General features: G+C 44.3%; 1 protein-coding gene across 2 annotated transcripts in view; it reads left to right on the forward strand.

The window, feature by feature from the left end:
• Positions 1-24841, forward strand: part of GPC6 (glypican 6) — a 1207844-nt gene that overhangs the window by 600115 nt on the left and 582888 nt on the right. The gene's annotated exons all lie outside the window — the stretch shown is intronic.

Genomic DNA, 24841 nt, shown 5'->3' on the forward strand with positions numbered 1-24841 from the left:
AGAGGACTACAAAAGCCCACCTAGTATGTGTCTATGGCAGGTTTCACAATTCAGGAAAGGGAGTTGTGTATCAGCTGGCTCAGTGCTTTATAGAAATGCACATTTCACCCCCAGTGGTAATAATTTTTAAATGCACAAATAACTTGGCTTAATCATGCTACATAAACACCCAGGTTTCTACAATTCCACTGTCCAGCCAAGTACATATGTCAGGCATTGTAGCAGATGTTTCCCCCTGAGCAAAATGCTTTTCTCAGATGAGGAGTTTTAATAGAAATTCTCCTCAGCCCCAATTGTTAATGTGATGTCTCCTCCTATTCCTTGGAGATAGAAAAAATATATGTAGAATTTTGTCAGCAGTAAAAAAAAAAAAGAAGTGTGCTTCTATGCTGTCATATCCGTACGAATGAAAGCATACCTTGTAACACCTCATAAATATGCCACCATTGTGTGCTAAAAATAATGGTTTCATATTTGGGGGGGGTTCACACAGTTGTCTAGAAGGATGTATTTTGACGGTTGCATGCCAGTTTTGACAACATGGCTAATCCATTTGAATTTGCTAGCTCTCAGATGTTGTGCAAGTACTTTCTGCTTCTGACTGAGGGAGGGAAAAGAGGAAGAAACCAGCTCTTTCTCTAACATCTAACAAAAATGGTACGATATCTTGGGGGAGGAATGTGCAAAGTGTTTATTTTATTACTCATTTTTTACAGAACTTTATGTTGCCTAAATGATTCAGGCTACGATTCTAAACACACTTACAAAGGAGGAAGTTCCTTGAGCTCAATGGGACTTAATTTGTAGTAAGGATGGACGGATATGGCAATTTTGTTCTTGCAGAGATAGTCAGATGTTCAAGATATACCTAGTTCCATCCTGTTTCTTCATAAGTGCATGTGTCTTTTTAAAGTCCATATAGATTTTCTACTTTTTTGTGAGCATTTTTCCAAGTACTGCATTGATGTACTGCAGTTTTATGCATAGTTTTCTCAGATGCATGCATTTTGTGTACACTTTTCACTAATATGCACATTTTTGTATGCATATTTTCTCCAACAAGCTGTGTTGCTAGGAAAAGTGCAGATTTCATAATACAACATTGGGTAATATCCAACAGGGCTGCTGCACTCCTGCCAATTCCGTTGCGCAAGTGGGAACTACCGCTTGCGTAATGAGGATTCGGCACTTCATAAAGCAAGCCCTGTAACTAGCTATAATGCTCATTTCCAAATCGGGACAGATTGGTGGAGCTCATTCTCAGTTCCTCTCTGAACTGCACTAAATCCCCATTGCACAAACAGTGGCTCCTACTGTTGCTTGGGCATCATTGGATACTGCCCTCTATCTTGGCTAGGGATGTAATGGGAGTTTGCTTGGGGCTTGAGCTCAGTGATTTCTCACCAGCTTGGCCCCCCGGATGTCAGTCTGTGGATCCCCATGCTTGCCTGACTCAGCACGTGCTGAGTCAGGCAAGCGTGGGGATCCCTGCTTGTCCACAACCCACCACTTTGTGTAAAATTTGTGGCTCAGCTATTTACAGAAATTGCCATTTGTGTAAAACGTTAGCCATAAATAGCTCCGTTTACACAAAACTGGAGGTGTAAATGGTCTAATTAGACCATTTACGCCGCTAATTTTGTGTAAACGGAGCTGTTTACGGCAGCCCTTTCTTGCAAATGGCAATTTCCATAAATAGCGGAGTCACCATTTTTACACAACATGACAGCTCATGGGATGGGGGGATGGCACTCACCACTAGCTGGTCACCCACAGACTAGCCAGTAGCTCACGTGGTGTGCCAAACTGGGTCGGGCAGCTGGAGGGGTCCGGTGGGCAAGGCAGGCTCTGGTGAGTTCACCCATCCCTACTCTTGGCTCTCATATTCATTCTGTCAGTGCTAAATTTGCTAATTTACATAAAAGGCTTGGCATAACAAATTTCTCCCTCATCCCTACTTTGGAGTAAACATGCATAGGATGGTACTGCATGTTTCTGGAGGGGTGGGGATAGGCAACTATCTGTCCTCCTCTGCACATCCACTGAAGTAGTCTGCTGCCCCATTGGTAGTCTCACGCACCGCCCTCCATTCTCTGACATTACATTTCCACTAAGTTGACACTTGAGATGTCAGGGGGACAGTTGCTATGGCCCTAGTGTTGCCATGGGCCTGTTTTTATGGCCTTATTGCTGCTAATCAACCCTATTGTTGCTAATTGGACCTATTGTTGCTATGGCCCTATTGTTACTAATGGACCCACTGTTGCTAATTTTGTTGCTAGGGCCCTATTGTTGCTAATTTTGATTCATAAAATAACCAATCAGTGCTGAAATGCTCACTGACACCCTTCAAACTCAGCCTGATTGTGCTTTTTCAGAAAATTCAATTTCTGCAAAGTCAGATACAAACCAGGAAATCACTCTGTTTCCAGTCCCAGTCATTTCCCCATGTATTCAATCATAAGTCCATTCCATCCAATTTATGCATCAGTCTATCCTGTTTTGTTAAAAAACACACCTTTGTATTTATTTTCGAACTCAAATTTGCCCTAAAATATGCGTTTTTGTATAGAATTTCCTCTACCATATGCATTTTGTATGCAATTTTCCCTTACATACACTTTTTTGTATGCAGCTTTCCCCAGTATACACATTTCTATTTACAATTTTTAAGCTGGACCAAACAAAATTATTTCCCATCCCTATATGAAATAACCTAATTCGCACTTCCCATACTAATGTGGAATATAGCTTTCCATCTGATTGCACACTTCTTCAAATGTTCTGACTAGAGGAGAAATGTGTTTGGGTCTCATTTTAATGTGAACTTACCAAATTTTGCACTTTTGAACCATTTTTAAAAATTCTTTGGAGGTGTTATGGAGCTTGCCTTGTCACTGCAAGGTGGCGGAGGCTGTTGTGTATGTTTCTTCTTTCTATTACACATCTCTCCATCACACTGCAGCTACTCTGACTACCTGCACTTGCTGATCAGAAAGTGACACATGGTGGAGAAGTTACCTTGTGACGTCTTCCTTAAAGCCCAGGAAGCCAGGGAGGCTACAGGCTGCTGGAGAGATGATTGTACAAGGAAAGACAGGGCATTTGCACACATTTTTCAGTCACCTCATCAGTAAGATAAGCACAAGAATCCTGAGAATCTCCCTGAAATTTTCTTCTCCTTTGAATTTTTTTTTTCAAAGCAATTTCTTTTCTCTCACATTGAAAGAGAATGGTCAGGAAGAAGTGATGGTGAATTTTTCATCACATCATTAATTTAAATGCATATTTAAAAGCAATTTTTGTGCAGATTTAAAAAAAAATGTTCATAGTTTAACATGTAAATTGGACAATATGGACTTATGGGTGAACACGTGCAAAAGTGACACACGCCAGACCTAAAGTGATCTGTCCATCCTTAGTACTTTCTCATTTAAAATAGTTGGAGCATTGCTTAGAATGCAGATTTAGAAGGACACACACAACACACACACACACACACACACACCTCCTCTACTTTGGCAAATGATCTGTCAAGTGACCCATGAACAAAATCAAGATTGAGTTGCCCTTTGAAATAAACCTATTTGAATTTTATTATCTCCAGAGCACCTTGTGTCTCTAATCTTGTGAAAGGTTAGTATTCCATCCATCAGAGCGAGATTAGAGCGCTAGTTGATGGCTGTGCTTGATGATAACTGAATGCAGCAGTTGGGGCCAGAGGAAGGAGATTCATTACCATCAGCCATTCAGAGGAAGATTGGGTAAACAGACACTTGGGAGAAAGCCGATTCTCCAGACAGGCCACTTATATCCCCAGGTCAGGATGGGAAAAATCGGAGGAGCAATGTGTCACTGAAGATCTTAAACCTTTTAACAACGGTCCAACTAAGGCACAGACATCTTATTCCCATCCAGATTTTTCTGCCCCAAGGATTTCTGATTACTAGTCTCCAAATACTGCTGCCTCTCTCAGCTTGAAATATTACTGCTTTTCGAGATTGCTTATAAGGCAGTAGGTGAAGAGAAGAGAAACATAATCTTTAAAAAAAATCCAAACTTGAAAGAAACACATTCAATACAGTTAGATGCAGACATTAGGACAGTTAATATAAAAACATCAGCACATGTGAGCCAAAGGAAAGCTGTTTGATATGAACAGCGGAGAGGGGGGGAAGCAGACATTCTGTTTTAATTTACAACTCTCTTTTTATTTCAGGTAATACTACTTTTGTGATGGGGGCCTGGTTCACATGATTACAGCCGGGCGAATGAAACGTTGTGGCTTATTTCCTCCTCTGCGCATGCTGGTCACATGCTGGGGGGATTATCATAATCACCCTCAGCCTCCCAGCTTGTTGTGTCATGCAAAGCAGCCAAAGTGGCTTGTTTCTGTGGTCAATAAGCCACCCCATAACCCTACAACAGCCCATGGGCAACACTGTGGCAACAAGCCACCCTGACTGGGTTCACACAACATGACACGCCATGCTGCCGAGGGTAATTATGCTTATCCTTCCAGCACACAACCAGCATGCACAGGGTGGTTAACAAGGCACGATGGCTTATTAGCCACCCTGCGATCATGCAAATCAAGTCAGTGTCTCTTGAAAGCCAGGCTAATGTCAAATGTGGACCCTTTGTTGGGTGTGTTCCGTTACTGATCTCTTGGTCTTAAACATCCAAGGTTGAATTTATGACCAAGACAAAATCAGCAGCTCACGTAGTGACCTGGTGGCATCTGACTTTCAAAAGTGATCTGTTATTTTGCCATCTCAGCCATATCAACATGAAATAACCGCATCCCTGAGATTCACCTTGAAAAAAACCAGGAGTTAATCCAAGGGATTACAATGCCTGCACTTTGGTCCATTTGTTCCAGTAAACTGCTCTTGGGACTTAGGTCAAATCCCCAGTTTTCTGCTGCTCCATATACTCATTTGAAATATATTGGAAATGCATATGGCTTTCAAAGAAGGAGGTGGAAACAGCCCCTTGAAGTCATTCTCAGTGAATAGGAGAGGTCACTGGGATAACAAAGCAATCCCAGACCGGGGTTTAGGATTCCTAGGGAACGCAGCTTTCCAAGTTATGCTGGTGTCATGGACCAGCAACACCCTGTTCTGTGAATGGAAGGGAAAAAGGGGAACAAATTGTGTGGCCCCACTTCTTTTTGCCCTTCCCTTCCTGTGGCCTTTTCCACTGCCACCAAGTAGAAGTCTTTATTTCCCTGGTTGCCTTCACCAAACCAGATTTAGAACCCTCTCGGTCTCGAGTAGTATGAAGGTTAGCTATTACACATGGAGTGGGTAACCCAAAAAGAAAAGAGAACAGAACATTTCAAATAACAATGTTTAAGTTTACTGATAGGAAATAGTTAATAGGAAAGATTTTTAAAATATGGATGGATACACATATTCACACAGCACACACCAAAACACATGTGCAATAGGTAATAAAATAACCAGAAATAAACGCACCCAGCTAACCAAACTAGACTGTATCCCTATATTATCCATGTCCCTTATCCAAGTAATGGCTTAGACATAGGTCCTGCACTCTCCCAACCAGTCCTAGCAGCTTTGACTCACTCTTTCTTTCTTTCTCTCTCTCTCTCTCCTTCTCCTTCTCCTTCTCCTTCTCTCTCTCTCTCTCTCTCTCTCGGCTTCTGCCTTAGGCTTTCCTGTCTTAAAGATAGTTATTTTCCCTCCCCAACTCCAACCCTTCAGGGGGGTAGTTTCTTGTTCACCTTTGCCCTAAATTTCTTTTCCTTCTTTCTTCCCCTGACCTTCAGTTGACCCCCCTGCAAAACTTTCTTCTTCCTCTGTAGACATCCTGGCTCCTAATGTAACTAAACTTTTGACTTGAGCTGCCTGCAAACCATTGGCTTCCAGAGCAGGCATCCTGACTCTTATAAGCTAATTAAGTAATTGACCTTTTGGCTGAAACTGACCAGCGTGCCCACACCCACACACAGATTTAACCCCATAGTATCCAAAACCCAAACTAAATACAGAAATGGGAGACATTTCTGTTCCCTCACAGCTGGCATGAAGCTTGAATTATCTTGTATATTTGACTGTGCCTAAAAGATTCTTAAAATGTACCATGGGAAAGGCCATGGCACTTATAGTTGTCTGAGGCAGTCCATGCGACTATTGCTGTTCTTCCTCTAGAACCTCAGTGCACTCGTGTATTCCACCGGGTGTTTCTGAGCAGCTTCCCCATGTTGTGTGGGCTGCACTACTTCATACTGCAGATATGGAATTGCTTACCACCATAAAAGACTCCATGCACATGGAAATGTAGCAGCTCATAGAGCAAGATAGGCTACACCCTTCTTCATTCTATCCTAACTTTCCATGTGCAAGGAGGTTTTTGCAAATGATCCAACTTTTCAACACCAGCCCTGATAAAAATGTTGTTCATATTTGCCTTCTGGGAAGATGCCATCAATCAGATCACTCCTAATTTAAAATAGGGACTTGGAAACCGCATACCTATAAAAATACAGAACCTATTTTCACCAAACTGCAGAGGGGCAGATACTGACAATATGTAGGGCACCTGGCATTCTCAGACAGCTGCTGAGGCCAATGTGCATTTGTGAGAATTTTCCTAGATTGCCCTGGAGTGCCTGAAATAATATAGCTCCAGCATATTGTGGAGAAATAAAAATGGCAAGTGTCTTCACAAACTCCTGTGGTTGAGCCCATGGTCAGGAGGAACATGGCCAGGAGAACAGGTGAGTGGATGAGAAGGCAGGAGGAGGGCCTACCAGAAGCATTTTGCCAAGGGCTTCCTCTAACCTGGCAATATCCTTGAATTTCTGACACAATATAAGTCACTGGAAGGATGAATTGAAGTATGTTCTGAGTGGGCAGAAGAACAGCCACAAACTGTGTTAGGGCCACAGCTAAAAGCAAACATTTAAAACTACTGAAACTCTTCCATTTTTCACTGGATTGTTCTGAAATTTGGCCAGATTATACCCCATCCCCAGGTATTTTCTCTGTGCCAAACATAATACTGATTGGACAAATTGTCTTTATTATATAATAAATAGGATTTTCAGGCTGTATAAGGGTAGGATAGTAGAACATTTAAAAAGCCAGTTATTCTACCTACAGGCCACTGTGAGATTATAGCATTCTTGGAAACTAATGGCCAGCGCGTTAATACACCCAGCTTCAGAAGCTAGTTGCAGAACAAATGGGTCCATTAGGGAGTTTCACACAATGCCCCCGCGCGCACACACACACATTGAAAGAATGCATGAGAGGGTTTGCAGGGATTCATGGACTAGCCCCACCCCCCACCAATGACACACACAGCATGGCCACACTCCCCACAGTCCATGCAATTGGATAGGGCAGGAAATGCATAGCGATGTTCACGCATACGGCTCTGCCACATGAGGAGGGTCACTGACTGGGCCAGATGCCCTCCTCCTGCAGAGGACCTCTACATGCATGTATCAATACATGCATGGATCCTTTTCCCATGCCAGCCGAATGCACAGATCACAGGGAAATGTTTCTGCACCAGGTGATAGCAGCTGGGGGTGTGGCTGCCGTATGCCCCATGGTCCCCTCACTTATTCATGGGGGTTGGTATGAACATTACCTAAAGCAGTTAGACAAGAGCCTTCAGCGATGTGTAATGGGGAGCTTAGATAGTGAAACATGATGTGAGAATAAATGGTGTTACAAACAGTGCCACTGTTTCATCTGCACAAAGTTGGAGGGTGTTTATTTTTAATACAGAGCACTTAAACATGTATTCATACAACTGCAGTTCAAAAAATGTACAGTCCAGGAAGTTCAACTGCACATTTAAGCAGGCAGCGTGACTGAGAGGGTTCTGCTGTTAAAGGCAGCCTAAACATCATGTTAAATAAAACTAAATAAATGTGAGGTATAAAAGCACCTAAAAATGCACACTACTTCAGACCACAGGTTGGAGGGTTGCCATGTTTTACCTGCTTCTCTACATTTAAAAAAAATACAGAAACAAAAGTTCATGAGGGAAAAAGGTTTTAGCTCACCCACATCCAGTGTGCTGGGGCGGGGGGGTTCTTGCCTTTTTTTAAAACATAGGGAAACATTCAAAAATATGGTCCCTGCCCCCAGTGTTGCAATCCATTCTACCACCTCAGTATTCTATTACCTTATTCTAATCCTTGTGTAAACCAGACCTCAGGTAATATAACATAATATTAGTTAGGCTGGATGTTGTTATCACCACGGTTAATTCTGGGCTGAAAAACATATCCAGCAATTAAAATGAAGCTTAACTTGAAAGTTAAAGGCAAATATGAATGAAGTACTGTTTGGCTGTCCAGGAGGATAACACACGCCTAATGAAATTAAGCCTATGTCAGTGAAAGTGACAACTCTATTTTAGATGCTAGGCTGACTGAACAGTATAATTTCATAATGAACCCTAATATTATATTGCTTAATGGGACCACACACTTAATTATATGCTTGGTAAATACAGCAGCACTTAACATCTAGGGCCATGCAGGGGACAAAAAAATTATAACATACTGGTGATGATTTTTACTAATGTAAAAGGAAATTGTAATTAGTCAGCACCTAGTATTTTGTAGACTTTGAGTTGGCGGGATGGTGCTGATTGTCACAAGTTGGTGTTGCTGTAAGGAAGTCCAAAATGGCTTTTCAAAAAAAATTTTTTTTTTCCTTCAGTAGCATAACTTATTTCAGTTTCCAATTTGCATCGTGTTTGGACATGCATTTGTGTATGTGGGTGCTTACCTACGTACTTGAAACCCAGTATTTCCAACTTCCAAGGAAGCATCCCAGAATCCTGAGACAGTTAGAGCACTCCGCACTTCCTAACATGAGTTAAATGAGTAATTATTTGAATGAATGATTGATTGATATTGATATCGCACCCTTCTTCCACAAGTCTCAAGGCAGCATACTCTCCCGTTTCATCCTCGCAATAGCCCTGTGTGGAAGGTTAGGCTGACAGAGAGTGACTGGCCTAAGGTTCATGGCTGAGTGGGGAATTTAAGCAGGGCCACCCTAGACCTAGTCCAACACTCCTAACCACCATACCACACCACACTCTAGCTCTCACTTATGTCCAAAGTTATCATATGGTCTCTCCCTTTTTGTCTGCTACACAATGTGGGATGGGCAAACCACTGGATTTGCCACACGGGTTGCATGTGAGCCATCATATAAAGCAGGGGTGGGCAATGCATGACCTATGAGCCACATGTGCCCCGTCTTTTAGTGCCATGCCATGCCACTGAAATTGGACGGCCTAGCAGCAGCAGCCAAAAAAACCCCACAGTTTTTTTTCAAACACCTCAAAAGGGCGCATTTATTTGCTTTTCAAGCAGCAGCAGCTGACGTGCAGGCCCCGGGAGCAGGCCCCAGGGGGTGGACGTTGGGCCCTGGACCCACCAAAATTGCCCACTCCTCATATTAAGTGTATTAGCTTGTTGGGATGGGAAGCTTTGTTTGCGTACCCTAACTTAAAAATGTCCAAATCCTTTTATGATGCGGGTGGCCAGTAGAAAATGGGAAGCTGTATGTCAGACTCTTGATATCAAAGCCTGTCTTTGACCAGGAGTCAGACACACAAAAGGTCCTTGGCACAAGACGGTTCAGATAGACATTGAGACCAACAGTAAGATAAGCTGCAGAGCTGGAGCTCAGGAATGGCCTTGCCCCCAGTGGAGGCTGGTGGCTCTGGCTTTGGTGGGGCTGTGAATCCATTCTGGGTTTCTGTCAGAACCAGCCAGACCTCTGAAGGAACTATCCAAAGTGCTGAGCCCTATCCCCAAAATGGGTTCAGCACCTTGGATAGCTCCTTTAGACTTCTGACTGAAACCCAGAATGGATGCACTGCCCCACTGAAATCAGAGCCACCAGCCTCCACTGCTTGCTTCGCAACATGCAGACGGCATATCCTGTGAGCTCATACATACAAATATGTGTACAAGTTGAATAATCCTAATGAACCTTTTGTGGGAGGACCCTGGATGTAAGGTGAATCTTGCATGTATCTATATGTTCAAATGTCCAGATTATTCAGGAGTTCCTTCATATGGTGTTAGGTGTACACATTCCCGAAAATCAGGCCTGCTTCTTGCCATGCATAGAATCATTTGTTGTTGTTGTTGTTCAGTCGTTAAGTCATGTCCAACTCTTCCCATGGACCATAGCACGCCAGGCCTTCCTGTCCTCTGCTCTCTCCCCGAGTGTGCTCAAGTTCATATTCATTGCATTAGTGATGCTATCTAGCCATCTCATCCTCTGCCATCCCCTTCTCCTTTTGTCTTCAATCTTTCCCAGCATCAGGGTCTTTTCCAGTGACTTTTCTCTTCGCATTTGGTGGCCAAAATATTTGAGCTTCAGCTTCAGTATTTGTCTTTCCAATGAGCACTCAGGGTTGATTTCCTTTAGGATGGACTGATTTGACCTCCTTGCAGTCCAGGGGACTCGTAAGAGTCTTCTCCAGCACTACAGTTCGAAAGCATCAATTCTTTGGCGCTCAGCTTTCCTTATAGTCCTCACAGCCATACATTACACCTGGGAAAACCATAGCTTTGATTAGACGGACCTTTGTCGGCAAGGTGATGTCTCTGCTTCTTACTATGCTGTCTAGGTTTGCCATAGCTTTCCTCCCAAGGAGCAAGCATCTTTTAATTTTATGGCTACAGTCACCATCTGTGGTGATCTTGGACCCCAAGAAAATAAAATCTGTCACTGCTTCCATTTCTTCCACTTCTATATGCCAGGAAGTGATGGGGCCAGATGCCATGATCTTCGTTTTTTTAATGTTGAGTTTCAAACCAGCTTTTGCACTCTCCACTTTCACCCTCAACAAGAGGCTCTTTAGATCCTCTTCACTTTCTGCCATTAGGGTGGTATCGTCTGCGTATCTGAGGTTGTTGATAATTCTCCCGGCAATCTTAATTCTGACCTGTGATTCATCCCGGCGTTTCTCATGATGTACTCTGCATATAAGTCAAATAAGCAGGGCGACAATATGCAGCCTTGTCATACTCCTTTCCCGGTTTTGAACCACTCGGTTGTTCCATGTCTGGTTCTTACGGTTGCTTCTTGACTCTCGTACAGGAGACAGGTAAGGTGGTCTGGTACTCCCATCTCTTTAAGAATTTGTCACAGTTTGTTGTGATCCACACAATCAAAGGCTTTAGCATAGTCAATGAAGCAGAAATAGAGATTTTTCTGGAATTCTCTTGCTTTCTCCATAATCCAGCGAATGTTGGCGATTTGATCTCTAGTTCCTCTGCCTCTTCAAAACCCAGCTTGTACTTCCAGTAGTTCTCGGTTCACAAACTGCTGAAGAAGCCTAGCTTGTAGGATTTTGAGCATAACCTTGCTGGCAGTGGCATGTGAAATGAGTGCAATTGTACAGTAGTTTGAACACTCTTTGGCACTGCCCTTCTTTGGAATTGGAATGTAGCATAGAATCATACCACCAAACAAAAATATGTAAAACAGCCCATCGAATATGTAAAGCTATGAGAACTTTTCATCGGTTAACTATTGGTCCAGGAGGTCCAGGAAGGGTAGACACTTACGAATTGCCAAAAAAGAGGAAATATGTCTCACACACAAAAAGAGGACAGTGATTTGCCTAAAATTTGCATATGCTAATTTATATGTATAGATGTATAGTAATTACCATAACTTTAAATATAAATATAGTACTTCTCATCATAGTGTGGAAACCTGTGAGCAGGTGACCTGTGTACCCTCCTGCTCAAGTTTTAACTGTTGATGGCAACAGTTTTTGTGGTTCTTTATCTTTAAGCCAGAATTGGGCAAGACCGACCTTCAAATAAAGGTGAGTCTTCTGACAGGCCTTCAAATAGAGAACCGTCTTCTGCAAAAGGGGAGACAAGGCTACCTTAGGCCAAGGGTAATTGTGTGCCTAAGTCAGTATTGCAACATTTCTTAGGTTGGTTGGTGCTAGGGATGATCAGACGCACCCCTGCCCAGCTTTGTCAGGCACTCGCCAAGCCATTGCTGCCTTCTGCCCCTTCTCACAGCACCACGCAAGCTTTGTCATGGCCTGGCGAGTGCCCAAGGAAGCCGTGGGGCTGCCCGTCCTCCTAGTGAGCCACCATTTTGTGCAACAGTGGCAGCTCAGACGCTCCCGTGTAGGTATTGTTGCATAATTGGTGGCTGCAAAGGGCCCATTTACATAACGTTACAGGTGTGAATGCGCCATCCACGCCTATAATGTTGCATAAATGGGTCCTTTACAGCCACCAATTACACAACATCACTTATCTGGAAGCACCATTGCTGTGCACAATGGCGGCTCACTGGGAGGACAGGGCAGCTGCCGGGCACTTGCTGAGCCACGGGGTGCTCGCTGAGCAGGTCCGTGAGACTCCCGTGGTTCAGCAAGCAGGTCCAGAAGGGTGGGTGACGGGAGTCCAACTCCACCACCACCCTGCAGGCTCTCGTGACATCCCTAGTTGGTTGGTGCCATCTAGATTTTTAGGACATAATTCCTCTCTTAAAAGAAGAAGAATGTCAGTAGCAGTAGTGCATGCATATTCTGTAATGTCACTCTCCTTCTCCTAAGATCATCTTTATTGATTTCTCTTTCCAACATGCATTTTCTTTTCATCGATAAGTATGGCCACAATGTACTTCTTGTGCTCCTCTATTACTTTGTGGTTGTAGAGGGGGGGGGGAAAACCCGGTACTTAAACAGGTATTTATAGTGTAATCCTATGCATGTATACTCAGAAGTATATCCCACTGAGTTCAGTGGGTGAGTAGGTGGGTATGGAATTGTAGCCTTAATTTCCTAACCTCCTATTTTGGTTTTGTACAACAAATAGAAAGGAAAGGAAACTTGGTTGTTGTTTTAAGTCTCTCATCACTTAAATTTATAACCCTCTTGGAATATTTGTTCAAAATCTAACATAGGTTGTAGACACACTGACATATGTTAGCACTAAATGACTGTAGGATAAAACTGGGATGAAACAACTATTGGTTTATCCAATGTTGTCTTTCCACTAGCAAAATGGACACCACTGGTAGAGCAAAATTCCCCTCACCCTGCAGTCTCCCCATGTGCCCCCCCAATCTGCTCCACAGGTTTAAGGACCCTTGCATCAGATCTGGGGAACGTGCAGGGGGCTGCAGGGGAAGGGAAACTCCCATTGTGTGAGTGGAAGTCCACTTGCATAACTTTGGATTTAGCCCTGTGTAAAGTATTTCCTACAATAAATTGGAGCAAAGTACTGATGAGAGCCCAACACATGCAAGAGGACACACACTTGATTTGGTTTCTCGACTGGGCAGGAGGATGGTGATCTGAAAGTGGGGGAATTAACGTCTATCCAATTGTCATGGTTGGATCACTTCCCATTGAAGCGTAGACTCTCAATGACCTTTCCCTTCTGCAAGGGTGGGGGACCTATTAAAATCATCTGCCCACAGAAGCTAATGGATACCAGAGGGCTCTGGGGGGTTTCCTGCTGGGATGGTGCTCTTGTTGAAGCCCTGGTCACTCTGTGGAATAAAGAGATGACTTGGGCAGTTAACGCAATTGCTCCCAAGCACCCTCTCCCTCTGAGCAGAGCCTGGCCACCTCCTTGGTATACATCTGAGCTGAGAGCAGTGAAGCAAGAGGGAAGACAGCTAGAATGCAGGTGGAGGAAAAGAAAACCTATGCAGAGTCCAACTGAACACAGATTAGAGCTCATTATCAAGCCTACTCTGTGGCGGTGGTGGTGGCAAAAGGGGAGTTCTTTTTCAGCACTGTTGCATCTTCATCCAGCAGAGCTTTTCCAAGTGGTTCATGGCCTGCTATAATCTGGGCCAGAAAGAGAGATGGTAGAACTCTCAGTAGCAGACTGCGACAAGTTCGCACAGCATTTTGAAGATAAAGTTGCTCAAATCCATCACAACTTGAACACCACAATTAATACAGTTCCATTAGTAGAGTTGTCCAGAGCACTGTCTGGTTCAGTTTTGTTGGATGAATTTCAGTTGTTGAGGCCTGAGGATGTGGACAAGGTGCTTCACCAAGTCTGGTCAACTACCTGCATGCTTGACCCTTGCCCTTGGCTTATTATATCTAAAAGGGAGGGGATGTCTGGCTGGGTCCAGGAGGCTGTAAGTTCCTCTGTGAGAGAGCAGGTGGTATTAGCCTCTGTAAATGAGGTGGTATTTATGCCACTCCTGAAAAAGCCTAACCTAGACCTGGATGATGTTAAGAACTATAGGCCAGTAGCCAACATCCCCTTCTTGTGCATGGTGCTTGAGTGTGTGGTTGCCAGTCAACTCGAGGCACTCTTGAATGAAACTGATTATCTAGACCCATTTCAATCGGGCTTCTGGTTTTAGAATGGAAACTGCCTTGGTCAACCTGTGGGATGACCTTTGCCAAGAAAGGGACAGGGAGAGTGTGGCCCTACTCATTCTCTTGGACCTCTCAGTGGCTTTCACTGGTATCAACCATCATATCCTTCTGGATAGGTTGCCTGGGTTGGGAGTTGAAAGCACTGGATTGCAGTGGTTCTGCTCCTACTTGGATGGCCGATTCCAGAAGATGGTGCTGGAGGATTATTGCTCTGTGCCTTGGCTATTATGCTATGGGGTTCTACAAGGCTCTTTTCTATCCCTCATGCTATTCAACATCTATATGAAACCACTGGGGGAGGTTGTCCAGTGGTGTGGGTTGAGATGTCATCAATATGTGACACCCAGCTCTATCACTCCTTTTCATCAAATCCAGGTGAGGCAATGGCTGCTCTGAATCAGTAAGAAAACAGAGGGAGATGAGCATCCAAAGTAAATCACAAAGAAGAGAGACAGGTTCTCAGGATGCATATATATATATATATCCAATGCATCTTGTCCTTTTTCTTATTTTTAGGCCTTCTTCAGGGGGTAGGGAAAAAAAGTCTGCAGAATTCTTTCAGCAGCAGGAAAAAAAAAAAATCACCAGTAGATTGACACAGGAGACAATCTGTTGTTGAAAGAATTCTGCAGACTTTTTTCTCTGCCCCCTGAAGAAGGCCTAAAAATAACAAAAAGGCTAAACTGTGTTGGGCTTCCTCCAATATATATATATATATATATATATATATATATATATATATATATACGCATCCTGAGAACCTGGTGAGGGCCAATAAACAGAGACTCGATGCAGACAAGATGGAGGTACTGTTAGTGGGTGGTTTGTCTGCCCAGATAAGTGATGTTGGACCTGCTCTGGAGGGGTTGCACTCCCCTAAAGGATGAGGTTCATAGCATGGGTGTGCTCTTGGATCTAGCATTGTTACTAGAGGTACAGGTAGACTCGGTGGCACAGACAGAGCACCTTTTGTCAGCTTAGGCTGATATGCCAACTACATCCTTATCTGGACAGAAATAGCCTAGCTACAGTTGTCCATGCTCTGGTAATCTCTCGCCTGGATCACTGCAATGTGTTTTATGTGGGGCTGCTTTTGAAAATAGTCAGGAAACTTCAGCTGGTCCAAAATAGGGCAGCAAGATTGGAGACTGGCCAATGTGATCACATTATGCTGGTACTTTCCCATCTGTGCTGGCTGCCAGTCCATTTCTGGGCCTGATTCGAAGTGCTGGTATTACATTCAGAGCCATAAATGGCTTGGTACCAGGTTACCTGAAGGCTCGTCTCCTCCCATATATACTTGCCCAGACCATAAGTAGTCCTTCTCCAGGAGCTCCCACCAAAGGAAGTGAGGAACGGAAGCTACTAAGGAAGCTACTAAGAAGGGGGTCTTTTCTGTTTTGGCACCCTGGCTGTAGAATGAGTTTCCCATAGAGGCTTGCCTTGCACCTTCATTGTGCTCTTTTCGGCACCAGGTGAAGACCTTATTTTCCCAGGCATTCTTGTCTTTCAGTTTCTGTTGTTTTAAATCTGTCACTGAATTTAAAATCTTTGCACAGCTGGTAGGTTTTATTGTGGATGTTCTTATACTGTAGTTTTAAACTTTTATACTTTTAGATTGTATTGTATCATGTTGTATTTTATGGTTTTAATTGTTATGAACCACTGAGAGAGCTTTGGCTATTGGGCAATATAGAAATGTAATAATAAATAAATAATATGGCAGAAGAAGGGAGACATGTCTGTAATGATGACTGAGTTGACTCAACCATAGTACCTAAATAATAGATCTCAAGTATCTGAGATCAATTGAACAATTAAAGCCATTTATAAAGATGATAAAAGGCCAGTCTCTTGGGAGCCATTTGAAAAAAAGCAGCTGCACAAAAAATAATACTTGGTGTAGGAATTCCCAAATATTACACTTAAAGCATACTCACTGTGGTATGCAGTATTTGGTGTAAATTAGAGTATGTGGACTTTTCATCTACTGTATGAATGATATTTTCACTTTGACCTTGTGGGAACAAATGAACAATTCGTAGAGGTAATTGTTCAAGAGACAGGTAGTAAAATAGGGATGTTTCTCATCAGATGAATGAAATATATTGGGGAAAATAACAGCTGTTCTCAGATCCATTCCTTGTGTTACATGTGCAATATGTCTTGTCAGCACAAAATGTGTAACAGATCTGAAAGCACTGAGCAAATCTGTTCCTAACGTATCACTGGTTAGAAAACTTAAGAATATAAGAAGAGCCCTGCTGGATCAGACCAAGGGTCCATCTAGTCCAGCATTCCGTTCACAGTGGCCAACCAGCTGTCAGCTGGGAACCCACAAGCAGGGCATGAGAGCAACAGCACCCTCCTGCCCATGTTCCCCAGCAACTGGTGTATATAGGCTCACTGCTTCTAGTACTGGAGGTAGCTCATAGCCATCAGGACTAGTAGCCATTGATAGCCTTCTCCTCCAGGAATTTGTTCAACCTCCTTTTAAAGCCATCCAAATTGGTGGCCATCACTACTACATCCTGTGGTAGCGAATTCCATAGTTTAACTATGTGCTGTGTGAAGAAGTACTTCCTTTTATCTGTCCTGAATCTTCCAACTTCTTCCTCACCAACTGTGGTCTTATTGTAAAAACCACTCTTTGCTATAGAAGTCCAACTGGCATATTAATATACCAGGACACACTATATTCTAATAGCTTTGGCTTGTGTTTTGTGAGCTTTTGGGGATAGGTTGCGTGTGGAGAAATATCTGCAGAACAAAAAGGACGATCATTTTTCTCTTTTCTGTCTTTTCTTCTTCATGACTTATCCACGCTTGTTTTTCTCTTCTCTCTTTCTTTTGCTCTCACCTTTCCCATTCTTCATCTACTAGCTTCTTGTAGCTTCTTCTTTTAAGTATCATTACATATTAATCCCCTTCATGGGGATTCATATTGATCCCCTTCATGGATCACTGCCTTGTTGTGGCGAAGGGGCTTGCATAACTCAGTGAAGCCATAAGCTATGCTGTGCAGGGCCACCCAAGATGGACAGGTCATGGCGGAGAGTTCTGACAAAATGTGGTCCGCTGGAGAAGGAAATGGCAACCCACTCCGGCATTCCTGGCAGGAAAACCCCATAGAATGTATCACAAGGCTAAAAGATATGACGCTGGAAGATGAGCCCCTCAGGTCGGAAGGTGTCCAATATATTACTGGGGAGGAGCAGAGGGAATTTCCAAGTAGCGTCAGAAAGAGTGAAGCAGCTGGGCCAAAGCCGAAAGGACACTCAGCTGTGGATGTCTGGTGGTGAAAAGAAAATCCAATGCTGTAAAGAACAATATTGTTTAGGAACCTGGAATGTCAGATCAATGAATCAAGGTAAGCTGGTGGTGGTCAAACATGAGATGGCAAGATTGAACAGCGACATCTTGGGAATCAGCGAACTAAAATGGACAAGCATGGGCGAATTTAATTCAGGTGATCATCATATCTACTGCTGGGGGCAAGAATCCCTTAGAAGAAATGGAGTAGCACTCATAATCAACAAAAGGGTGGGAAAAGCAGTACTGGGGTACAATCTCAAAAACGATAGAATGATCTCAGTACGAATCCAAGGCAAACCATTCAACATCACAGTAATTCAAGTCTATGCCCCAACCACTGATGCCAAAGAAGGTGAGGTTGATCAGTTCTATGAAGACCTACAACACCTTCTAGAACTAACACCAAAAAAATTGTCCTCTTCATCATAGGGGATTGGAATGCTAAAGTAGGAAGTCAAGAAATCACCGGGATAAAAGGCAAGCATGGCCTTGGTGTACAGAATGAAGCAGGACAAAGGCTAATAGAATTTTACCAAGAGAACACGCGGATCATAGCAAACACTCTTTTCCAACAGCACAAGAGGCGACTCTACACATGGACATCACCGGATGGTCAATATCGAAATCAGATTGATTATGTCCTTTGCAGTCAAAGATGGAGAAGCTCCATACAGTCAGTAAAAACAAGACCTGGAGCTGACTGTAGCTCAGATCATGAGCTTCTTATCACAAAATTTCAGCTTAACTTGAAGAACGTAGGGAAAACCACTAAACCATTCAGGCATGACCTAAATCAGACCCCTTATGAATATACAGTGGAGGTGAGGAATAGATTTCAGGGATTAGGCCTGATAGACAGAGTGCCTGAGGAACTATGGACGGAGGTCCGTAACATTGTTCAGGAGGCAGCAACTCAATCCATCCCAAAGAAAAAGAAATGCAAGAAAGCAAAGTGGCTGTCTGATGAGGCTTTACAAGTAGCTGAGGAAAGAAGGGAAGCGAAAAGCAAGGGAGAAAGGGGAAGATATACCCGACTGAATGCAGAATTCCAGAGAACAGCAAGGAAAGACAAGAAGGCCTTCTTAAATGAACAATGCAAAGAAATCGAGGAAAACAATAGAATGGGAAAAACTAGAGATCTTTTCAAGAAAATCGGAGATATCAAGGGAACGTTTTGGGCATGATAAAGGACAAAGAAGGCAGGGACCTAACAGATGCAGATGAGATTAAGAAGAGGTGGAAAGAATACACAGAAGAACTATACAGGAAAGATCTGAATGTCTCTGATAGCCATGATAGTGCGGTCACTGATGAGCCGGACATCCTAGAGAGTGAAGTCAAGTGGGCCTTAGGAAGCATTACTAACAACAAAGCTAGCGGAGATGACAGTATTCCAGCTGAGCTATTTCAGACCCTAAAAGATGATGCTGTTAGGGATGGTGGAGAATTTCTCCCCGAAACTTCGGGGGGCCGAGCGCCAACGTGTTCGGCCCCCCGAAGAAGTTTCGGGGAGAAATTCTCCACGCACCCCCTGCCCCCCGCACCACCCCCGGGACGGGACTTACCTTTCCCGAATGTCCCTCCCGGCGGCGGGTCCCAGCGGCGGTTCGTCGGGTCTTCGTCAAGGGCGGGGGCGGCAGCCAATCTTTTGACCGGCTGCCGCCGCCGCCATTCCAATAAAACTAAAAAAAAAAAAAATGCCCCCGTGATAGGCTACGTGACGATTAACGTAGCCTATCACGGCTAGATTTGCAAAGTCAGCCATGATAGGTTACATAAATCGTCACGTAGCCTATCACGGGTGACTTTAAAGGGGAAAAAAAAAAAGCGCGTACGGATAATGGTGGCCCCCATAGGGAGCCGCCATTCCCGTTCCTTATTTGGTCGCTGTAGTCTACGTAAAGATTACGTAGACTACGGCGAAAATAAGGGCAATGCTATTTACGTAGACTACAGGGACCAAATAAGGAACGCGAATGGCGGCTCCCTATGGGGGCCGCCATTTGCGTACGCGCTTTTTTTTTTTTTTTTTAAGTCACCCGTGATAGGCTATGTGACGATTTATGTAGCCTATCACAGCTGACTTTGCAGATCTAGCCGTGATAGGCTACGTTAATCGTCATGTAGCCTATCACGGGGGCGTATTTTTTTACTTTTAATTTCGCGGCGAGGCGAGGCGCCTCCTCCCCGGCCTGAATTTCGGCCGGGCGAGGCGGGAAGCCTCCCCCCCCGACCTGAACTTCAGGGGGAGAGCAGCGAAGCGCCTCCCCCCACCGCGAAAAGCTGCGAGACCAGGTAAGTGGGTTTCGTGCACCCCTAGCCATGATAGGCAACGTAAATACGTAGCTTATCACGGCAGCCTGACCGGAGGCAAATGGCGGCCACTACGGCGGCCACCATTTCAGTCCGCAGCAGCCGGTCAAGAGACCAGCTGCCACCGCCAGAGCCAGAGCTGCCGAAATATCCGCCCCAGGTAAGCTTCGTCCCGGGGGGGATTCCGTGGGGGGGTGGGGGTGGGAGGCCATTCCGCCACGGGTTTCAGGGGGCTGAATGCCAGTGCATTCGGCCTCACTGAAATCCGTGGCGGAATTCTCCGCCATCCCTATAAAGAGATGGGAGTACCAGACCACCTTACCTGTCTCCTGAGAAACCTGTACGAGGGTCAAGAAGCAACAGTAAGAACCAGACATGGAACAACACATTGGTTCCAAATTGGGAAAGGAGTACAACAAGGCTGTATATTGTCACCCTGCTTATTTAATTTATATGCAGAGTACATCATGAGAAATGCCAGGTTGGATGAATCACAGGTCGGAGTTAAGATTGCTGGGGGAATTATCAACAACCTCAGATACGCAGATGATACCACCCTAATGGCAGAAAGCAAAGAGGATCTAAAGTGCCTCCTGTTGAGGGTGAAAGTGGAGAGTGCAAAAGCTGGTTTGAAACTCAACATTTCAAAAACGAAGATCATGGCATCTGGCCCCATCACTTCCTGGCATATAGAAGGGGAAGAAATGGAAGCAGTGACAGATTTTATTTATTTGGGCTCCAAGATCACCGCAGACGGTGACTGTAGCCATGAAATTAAAAGACGCTTGCTCCTTGGGAGGAAAGCTATGGCCAACCTAGACAGCATAGTAAGAAGCAGAGACATCACCTTGCCGACAAAGGTCCGTCTAATCAAAGCTATGGTTTTCCCAGTAGTAATGTATGGCTGTGAGAGCTGGACTATAAGGAAGGCTGCGCGCCGAAGAATTGATGCATTCGAACTGTGGTGCTGGAGAAGACTCTTACGAGTCCCCTGGACTGCAAGGAGGTCAAATCAGTGCATCCTAAAGGAAATCAACCCTGAGTGCTCATTGAAAGGACAGTTACTGAAGCTGAAGCTCAAATATTTTGGCCACCTAATGCGAAGAGAAAACTCTCTGGAAAAGACCCTGATGTTGGGAAAAACTGAAGGCAAAAGGAGATTGGGACGGCAGAGGATGAGATGGCTAGATAGCATCACCGATGCAATGAATATGAACCTGAGTACACTCCGGGAGAGAGCGGAGGACAGGAAGGCCTGGCGTGCTATGGTCCATGGGGTCACGAAGAGTCGGACATGACTGAACGACTGAACAACAACAACACATACTAAAGACATGGCATAAATTTGATCTTCTCATCAGTAGCCTTATTTTTGTTCATGGAGTCGTTTCGACAGGACATGAGTCATTTCTACAGGATAAGAACACACACTGTAAATCCAGTGCTGTGAACTCATAGTCACACTCACACCAGGATGTATCGTTGTAATACATGCAACTGCATCTCCTGGCCTCGGATTAGACTTCGCTCTCATGTGAGAAACCATAAAACTATTTGTAGCGATGGAGAGAGACAGACAGACAGACCGACATCTTCTATTACAATAAAGAATGTTATTGTTCAGCATTGAACTGTTAACATAATTTTAAATTGTTTCTTGAATAGCTGGTGATTCTGTAATATTGCAAAGAAGATCAAAATACATTGGGGCGGGAGGATTTCCAGTGATGCTACATTGAAGACTCTGTTCCTAACAGACATTTTGCACAGTTAGGCACTCCGGAGAGAAATTGATTTTCTAGGTCCATTTCAATCAGGCTTCGGGCCTGGCTTTGGAAGAGAAACTGCCTTGGTCGCCATGTGGAATTACCTTTGCCAGGAGATTCTCTTGGACCTCTCAGTGGCTTTCGATACCATCGACCATGGTATCCTTCTTGATAGGTTGTCTGAGCTGGGAGTTGGAGGCACTGGGCTGCAGTGGTTCCGCCTCTACTTGGATGGCTGATTCCAGAAGGTGGTGCTGCGGGAATATTGCTCTGTGTCTTGGCAGCTATGTCATGGGATGCTGCAGGGCTCTGTTTTATCCCCCAGGCTGCTCAACATCTACATGAAACCACTGGGGGAGGTTAACTGGTGGTGTGGGCTGAGGTGTCATCAATATGCAGATGACACCCACCTTTTTCATCAAATCCAGGTGAGGCAGTGGCTGTTCTGAATCAGTGCCTGGGCATGGTAATGGACTGGATGAGGGCCAATAAACAGAGACTCAATCCAGACAAGACAGATGTATTGTTAGTGGGTGGTTCGTCTGCCTGACTGACTAAGTGATATTCAACCTCAATCTGCAGGGGGTTGCACAGCACTCCCTCTAAAGGATCAGGTTTATAGTTTGAGGTTGCTCTTGGACCCAGAACTTGAGGCACAGCTGGACTCGGTGGCATAGTGCACCTTTTGTCAGCTAAGGATGATATACCAACTATGTCCTTATCTGGACAGAGACAACCTAGCTACAGTTATCCATGCTCTGATAACCTCTTGTCTGGATTACTGCAGTGCATTATATGTGGAGCAATCTTTGAAAATGGGCCAGAAACTTCAGCTGGTCCAAAATAAGGCTCCAAGACTGTTAACAGGGACAGCCAATGTGATCATATCATGCCAGTCCTTTAGAATCTACACCGGCTGCCAGTCCATTTTCAGGCCCAATTCAAAGTGCTGGTATTACCATTCAAAGCCCTAACCAGGTTATCTGAAAGATCATCCCCTCCCCTATGTACCTACCCAGATGCTAAGATCATCTTCAGGAAATGAGGTGGGTGGCTACCAGAAAGAGGGCCATTTCTGCTGTGGCATCCTGGTTATGGAATGAGCTTCCCAGAGAGGCTCACCTGCCACCTACATTGTGCCCTTTCCAGTGCCAAGAGAAGACTTTTTTACCCCAGGCATTTTGATCTTTTAGCTTTGTGGTTTAAAACCTGTTGCTGTATTTTAAAACTCTGTATTGCTGCTAGGTTTTATTGTGGTTTATACCTTTATATTGTAGTTGTTTATGTGTTTATATTTTATATTGTATTTTATTATTCATTTGGTGGTTTTAATTGTTGTGAGCCACCCAGAGAGCTTCAGCTATTGGGCTGTATAGAAATCTAGTTAAAAGAAAATGTTAGAAATACGTGGAAGCTGCTGCTCTTCTTCCTTCACGCTACCTCTGTTGTCTGGGCCAGAGTAAGTGGCAGGTGAACAAGCAGGTTGCAGTGGTGAAAAACAGGAGCAACTCCAGGACGCTCGCGTCAGTGAGCCCCTGCTGGGGTGTGGGCCCTTGGTAGGCACCCAACCATGCCTACCTTGGATGCTGTCCCTGAAACTAGGGTGGCCATGTGTACTCTGTTACAGAGGACAGCCCTCTGTTTGAAGGGCTGCCAGAGGACAGCTCTATTGGAAGGTTTAAAGATAAAGAACAGCACCTGAACAGCCGGGCGCACAAGACACCTGGTCGCAGTGGTCCACGCTATGGTGGGATGCGTTCCATTTCTATTTAAATTATAACGATATTGTGTAAATTTGCATCTGTACCTAGGAATTAGCATATGCAAACATTATGCACTTTGCTGTCCTCTTTTTTGGTGATGCATTTTCTCCTTTTTAGAGATTCCAAAGCGATCATCCTATAATCAACTGGAGTTTGGCAGAACGCATAATGGAATCTGCAGCAGATTATGATGACAGCCATGTATTCTACACTGGGACCCACTTCTTAAATGAAACAAACGTCTTTATTCTTCACAACCAAGGAGGAGCAAGAGTGCTTCCTCTGCATCTCCTCTGAACTAGTATAATACTCAGGGCTGGCCCTATCATTAGGCAGAGTGAGGCAGCTGCTTCAGGCAGCAGATTCTGGGAGTGCAGGGAGTGACAGTGAGGTGTAGGAAGGCAGAGCTCCGTGGGTCATACAGGCTCTCCTGTACAATCTAAGCTGGCCTGCTGCCCTCAGGAGGATGCTGTTCCATTATTAGTGTGGAGATAGGATTCAATTGCAAGTCCAGTCTGCTTCTGTATATGGAGGGGGGAGTGCCATCTTGTCCTTCGCCTCTGGCAGCAAAATGTCTTGGGCCAGCTCTGATAATACTTGACAAAGGCCACAGAATGCCTCTGACCTCAGTGCCTTTTTGGGCCCAGTTCATGTTGCCAATGCAGGATGTAAGCCACTTCAGCATGTAATTTATCAGATTTATAATCTTCTAGCAGTACACTTGGCAATGTGATCCACGTATCAGGAGTGATGGAACAACCTCCCTCAATCCCCAGCCTAACTCATTGGTCTCGGAAAACTGAACTATTTCCCCCCATTAAAGCAGGGGTGGGCAAAAATGCCAGATTTGGAAACTGAACTAAAACAGGCCCTATTATGCTCCTAAGCTAGTGATGTAACCCCAAGTGCAGTGGGGAACAATCCCTTCCCCAAATCACCCCTGGTGAGCCTCTAAGACCTTCCCCTCTCTCCCACCTGTAAGCCTCCAAGGCAATTCTTCATTTTAAACTTGTTGTTTTAGGCATCCTATTCCCTAAATATCTCATTCTCTTATATTTAGTACTCAAAAGCTGGAACGCCAGCAATTCAATATCTAAGTGGTAAGAGTTTCAGTGCTTAAACAATCCTTGAAATATAAATGGAACAGCTTTCAGAGCAGTTTCCTTAAAAGCATATTTAACATTTAGAGCTATGGATTTTTGATTCTGCTCCCTCATGAGGAATCCAATGCTTTCTATTTTTAATGTGATTTCAAAGGAACCTTCTCCAATTCAAATCTCAGGC

The sequence above is a fragment of the Heloderma suspectum genome, chromosome 3 (assembly GCF_057233095.1).
Source record: "Heloderma suspectum isolate Gila_16-S chromosome 3, 16-S_ref, whole genome shotgun sequence".
Lineage (NCBI taxonomy): Eukaryota > Metazoa > Chordata > Lepidosauria > Squamata > Helodermatidae > Heloderma > Heloderma suspectum.